We start from the raw sequence: 6885 nt of genomic DNA on the forward strand, positions 1-6885 counted from the left end.
CCAAACATCATAAAGACGCCGCCGCATATTATAATATCGTTTCCGGCTACGCAAACAAGTGCTTAAAAAATGATATTTTACCGTTTCGTGGAGTGGAGTGGAGATTTTTGAACACACGCGTTGAGCTCACACGGTTATTGATCGTAGTCGATTTATCTTACTTTCACACCGTTCTGATATTATTATGATGGTCTCTCTAATCGGGAAAATGGTAATAATTAGTAGGCGGACGCATTCAATTAACGACTTGGTTGAAGATAATTGATATTTATTGTTCTACGACGTTCGAGTAGTTGGATTAAACGTAACTTCGTATATAAATACGTACATGTACGTAATGTACGTTTCCGATTAAAGTAGCCATTTCAGATTTTTACGATTCTGTCGATTTAAATACACTAAACGCCACGTTTTTGTTTCATTTTCTGAATAATAATAAAAATGTACCGTCCTTTCAACATCACTAATTTTAAATGTTATTCTTATTTTTGGAGCAATTTCAACTTTATTCTTCGTTTAACCGTGTGCCGCTAATTTCCTGTTAAAAATAAAACGTATACAAAATATAAAAGAATATTATGAATTAATGTGCAGTAAAAACAAAATTATAACCTCTTAATGTCATGTAAGCCCTTTATTATTTTATAAACGCTCCAAGTCGTATGTCATGTAATCATTTTGTTGTTTTATCTGTGTTGCAATGTTGTATTATTTATAATCTTTTTCCCATACACCCGTACGAATAATGGAATAATTACACTTTATGATGTGGAAAATATGATATCTCTACTAATTTATTAATTTATGATCTAAACATTTTACACCCATCACTATAATTAATAATTATTATATAATATTATTTCAATATAAATTATCATTTATCTTAGTGTGAACCTACTCGGGCCACTGATCAATCTTTTGTAATTGCTAGGATTTTTAATTTGGCATTCTTGCGAAAACATAATATACATTACCCAAAAAACTTTTTTTTCATAAAAGTGATATCAAAAAAATAAAAACAACGTTGTACAGCCAAAACTCCTTTTTAGGTGGTGAAAATATCGTTTCTTAGTTATGATTGTAGCGTTTTCGGTTCTTTCCCGCGCAAAACAGTTTTTGCTATGTGTTATGGAGACAACACGTGCGTCCTCTTAAATAGAAAAGAAAACAATTTTATTATTTTTAGTGGAAATCTACTTGGATATAGCTATGGATATACATATACTTATGTCTCTAAGTAATACCAATTGTCTACGTGCGAATACTGTACATTAGCGGTTCCCAAATTGTTTTTGTTAATTAAAGTGTAATAGTGTACACTATACATAATAATATAAATTATATATATAATATACCCCGATCCCGATTGTAAATTATATAGAAACTAAACAATTGAAGATATCGGTTATCTTATTTTCATGTCCGTTGTGACTTTAATACACGAGTACCATAATATTATAATATACACTCATATACATACACCCATACATATTATTTTCGTTGTATAAAACTACATAATATTGTAATATTATATTATTATAAAAACCAATATATCCTAAATTGATATTTAATTTAATTCATCAAATCTTTTTGGTATATTGGTACACCAGACACATACTAATCGATATCAAATATGACCACAGAATTAAATACAACACGTCAACACGACATTTTTTTTGTAACATTATAAGTTATAAGAACTAAGTAATGATTACAAAAACATTGGTGGATACAGGATAAGTGTGTTTATCTTGTGCATGCATTCTCTACTCACAGACAAAGACACACACGACACGAAACACACGCACACGAATATAAGGGTGGATACATATGAGGGTGTGTGTTAATATCGCTATTGTCTGCAGCCAACGCTGAGAATTCCTCGCCCTACCAGCGTCCAGTAATTTTATCGCCATTCGTCGTCACTGATTTCGTATAATATATTATAGTGAAGAAGATAATATTATTATAACCTCTATCCACATGACCACGTCTGACGTCGCGTTATAACGACAAAATATTTTGCTCAACAAATGTACGAATCTTAAACAGACACATCATCATTATAATTATATACACATTATGTAATTCAGTCGGTGTCATGGTGAGGTAGGTAAGTATATAGGAGGTGAGTGGCTTATGGCTGATGCCACCAAGTTTTTAAAAGGGCTGTATAATAACTGTTATGGTGCGACGTGTGGGCACAGTATACCTATCTGCTTTTTTTCGTATTCAAGAATGCTTTGGGTAGTAATATCATAGATGGTAATATTGACGGGCGGATTTGATTTGTCATTTGTATTGTATAAATTAGATGGGTAATTGGTATATAGTTTTATATAAATAATATGATTTCACAGAAAACAACGATTTTTTTTTCACTTAATATGTATACAAAAAAACTAGAATTGGTTATTCGAGCCTATAATAGCCACAGCCGCACAGGCCATAGACCGGCATATTTAATTCTGTGCCAAATATAGTTAGTCGGATGAAAACATTAATTGTGATAAGTCGAATTATATAGCAGTTTCAACGACCAAACCATATTCTTTAAATGGTTGAAATTTATTCTCGAAACCAACAAGTTATAGAGGTAGTAGGTAGGTACCCTATTATTGTTGCATATTGTATAGCTGAGCATTGTGAACACTTTATAGTAGTTTATATAAAGGACAATTCCAGTGAATTCGTTTCTTTTTTTCGGTAAATTTGCTTTGAAGGCCGCACATACTCAACTCTATATAGTAGTATAATACAATTTACACATTAACCCATACATATTATATTGTATTTATTGTTAGACGGTGGTCGAACAAACTCCAGCAATTCAGATAATACCTATAACCTATAAGACTTTAACATTATAAAATTAAAATGTGAATATGTGATGGTGTAATTCCAACACGACAACACGTATAATATACTTAATCAAAATATTGTTCCTTTAAACAGCAAATTATCCTGTTAAATAGGTTTTCAGTTTGATCATCGCTTCGTCGAACGATTACAATAATTGGAAACAATTTATTATTAAACACCGAGAAACGTGTTGTATATTATAGAATCTAACAGGGCAATCAAACATTTTCTTTAAGACAGGTTTTCGGCTTATTGAATGAAAAGGAAAATTCCCCAAATATTAATTTGTTATTATAAACTATATTATTTTTGAATATTATATACAATTTTGTAAAAATATTAAAAATTGTTTATTAGCTATCACATTCACTGCGGATGACGCCAATATCGGCGACACTATATATTTACAATTACAATGCACTGTAAGTCCGTAACTAGTGTAACTCAGTCAGCGTTATACGATCAAGTAACTAATATTTCGTCAGTGTAGCTATAATTAACATTATTTAATACATGTACAAGTCGTATGTTGATAATTATATTTATAACCAATGGCGCCAACAAAAAAGTCTTGATTTCTTGTCACACGTGAAAACTTCATAGTATGTGTATATAAAATATATGATCCACAGCGAGCGTGATAAGGTACCTATATATTATGTTAAAACACCTGCATATTTTGCACATTTGCAGCACGTTATTGCGAATATGAATAGGTATTGTATATGATATGATACGCATATTAAAGATAAAACCTGATAAAACTATAAATAAGAGTAGGTATAATATTCAAAATTTATAACTATATAAACTATAATTTTACAGTTTAGAAAAGTTCAAATTTTTAAATGCCGAAACTTATAATTTAAGAGTTATTTCATAATATCTTTTTTATTATAATAGTATTTTTTTTTCTTGATCTTAAGAGCTCAGCAACTATGGCCATTAGCTGTTTGTATGGTGGGGAAAGGGAGTTACAGTTGGATTGGAACACGTGTATATGTATGCGTGGCAAGGAATTGCCACTGAAACCCGGGTGGTCACCCATCCGGGAACTAGTGACACCGGCGGGTGCTTGCGCTCAGAACGCATTTCGTGACTGAATGCAACCATCACGCCACACCAAGCCAGTAGCCAGATAATAGTATTATTTTGTATTGGTTAAGGCATTATTTAAACTTAAAATATAATGCGTTGTTTCATTGTACAACAGGTAGTTAAATGCTTGTCGTTGTCCGTCGCATCGCACTCATATACGATACGCATCAAATAGCTATCAAATCCATTCTCACTTTCCAGCGGTATATATTTCTTATAAGTATAACAAGCAATACAAATATTTATATATTTTATTAAGAGGATGTCATCTTTCTATATTAGTTAAAATGTATTTACCTTTTACGTACGTACCTATAATATAGCTATATTACACATTATTTTAGTCGGAACCTTAATGATTTTAGATCTTAAATTTGCTATTATTTCTGTTGCTAAGTGCACGAGACATGTTGTAGAATGTTTATAAATTGTGGAACGTGTATAATATTATACATTTATTGTAGTTATATATAATAAGGTTTTGTGTAATTTCTGATTGACACGCGGTGCTTATTTTAAAACGCACTGCGTAGCGAGCATAATTATATTAAATTGACATTTCGGAAGGATGTCCATTAATTTCTCTTGTATTTAGCGTTTTACTAATGATTCGATATATGTATACTTTTAAGTATTTAAAAAAAAATACACACCCAAGTGGTAAAATGAACTGGAAAAATGTGTGTTGTCATGATTATGAATTAAATTAAATCCTACGTTAAAATACAATTATTTTCTGCAACCTATGCATCATATGTTATAAAAATTATAATCATAATATTATACACATACTAATGTACCATTATAATTATCTTAGTCATCTCAATATGCATTAAAGCACTAAGAAATGTATTAAAAATATAATTTGATAAATACAAATATATTTTATTATAATATGCAAACGTAACAAAAAACGTATGAAAAGAGTAAATAAAAATATAACAGTAATAAAGCACTAGTGGTATATTATGGGTAACAATATATGTATAATAATTAATATTAAATTAAGAATAAGTCGTGGGAGGGGGATTATATAATTTATCTCTATACGCAAAAATCACAGGTTATTCTAAATTAAAATTGAATATTTTTTATTTTTCAATGAATTATTCCAGTATTTTGCAGCGAACCACAACATACAAATTACTTATACCTGGGTTGTTATAACTGGGACCAGTGGCGTTTCGAAGGTATTATTTTGGAGCAATTGCTCCTTCAAAATTGTTGGTTGGTGGGTGGTCCCCCTGCCACAAAATACCTTGTCACCTAGGTTACAGACTAGGTATATCGTAGAAATATCATACCGATTATACAAACCGTTACAAATGTACGCATATTTTGTAAATTTTTAATTTAAACTTTTTTACTGAGTTGGGAATGTCGTTATAAACATCAAGGGGGTAGCTTGTATACATTTTTGCTCCTGACAAAAAATGAGTTCAACACGCCACTGACTGGGACTACTTAACCACAGTTTGAAAACCTCTGTACTAGGTTATTGATTTATTAATTTTGTTTCGTATAACAATGTTATAAGTTACATCTCACAAGTTGACGCACAGAAACAAAAAGTAACGGAAATATTATTAGGTACATCGTTTGAAACCTATTGTGTACAATTAAAAACTTTAGCTCGCAGTAAATACACAATATATAATGCCGTTCCTCTTCCAAACGGTAAACACACTGTAACACTAACAATGGTTATTGTTCTTAAGTTATTTGTTTATTAACTATATTAAATTGGGTCATTGCCCATTGGGTCTGTATCGGGCTGTCATGTCTATACCAAAGTATAGGTATACTGTATAGTAATAGTTTGCATTTTGCACTATGTACTATATATAATATTATACATTTATACATTTATACTGTGCAATAACAACATAAAATTACCAAACTAAGTACCTATTGGTTATTATAGAATAAACGTTTTAAGTTATCCGGATGATTACCTCTATAATAACTATATAATAAGTAATAAGTGATAAGTGCTGGATAATATATATTATAATATGTACAACGTAATTATCTTGTTTATTACGTTATTACCTTCTACCTGATGTTCGGCTGGTTATCGAGTCGTGTATTCCAAAATGAATCAAATACACTGCAGTACATTAAAATGTAGTACATGCACAAATGTTCGGCAAACTTACCAAATTCACTGCCTATTATAATACAGTGGCGTGTAACATTATAGGGTCCAAGTGTTGCTCGAGAAACGCCTTAAATATGGATAGGTGCATAGGCAAAAATAGGGAGGGGGTTTAGGGGCTAAGCCCTCCCAAAAATGTCCATAGCCCCCCCTAAACATTTCCTACGTTTTGTTTTAAGCTTATTCAATATTATCAAGGTAAGGCTTTAGCCCCCCCCCCCCCCCCAAATCCCAAACGTTATTTGCGCCTATGGATAGGTAGGTATTGTTAGATGAAAAAATAGGTCATTTTATAGGTCGGTATAACAGTATTACGAGGGGTAGGTCTCCTAAAATTATTTGAGCAACGCCAATTTTTTTTATGATACACGTCACTGCTATAACATGAAATATGCCGCAGTAGGAATGGAGTAGGTATGAACGAGTTGTTAGATACAAACGTGACTCATAGATTATTGGTTGTTAAATAGGATACCCAGATGTAATACGCAAGACTCGGTAGTCGGTAGTCGGTACCCATTTATAGGGTCTGGTTCTTTTCGGTGTTGGTGGTGAGCATGCGCACTGGATGGTGCACCTTGCACTGAAGATAGGGCGATACAATGATGCTGGCCTGCAGAGTGGTAGGCGCCTTAAACAAAGGGCTCTGCGCTTCCAAGGAATATCTCTCTCTCTCTTAGACCCTTCAGATCCCTTTTTCGACCGCCCATTCTCTCCGGGATCCGGTGACACAATGATGAAGGCCACACACTATATTAATATGAATA

This window comes from Acyrthosiphon pisum, chromosome A1 (genome assembly GCF_005508785.2).
Source record: "Acyrthosiphon pisum isolate AL4f chromosome A1, pea_aphid_22Mar2018_4r6ur, whole genome shotgun sequence".
Taxonomy (NCBI): Eukaryota; Metazoa; Arthropoda; class Insecta; order Hemiptera; family Aphididae; genus Acyrthosiphon; species Acyrthosiphon pisum.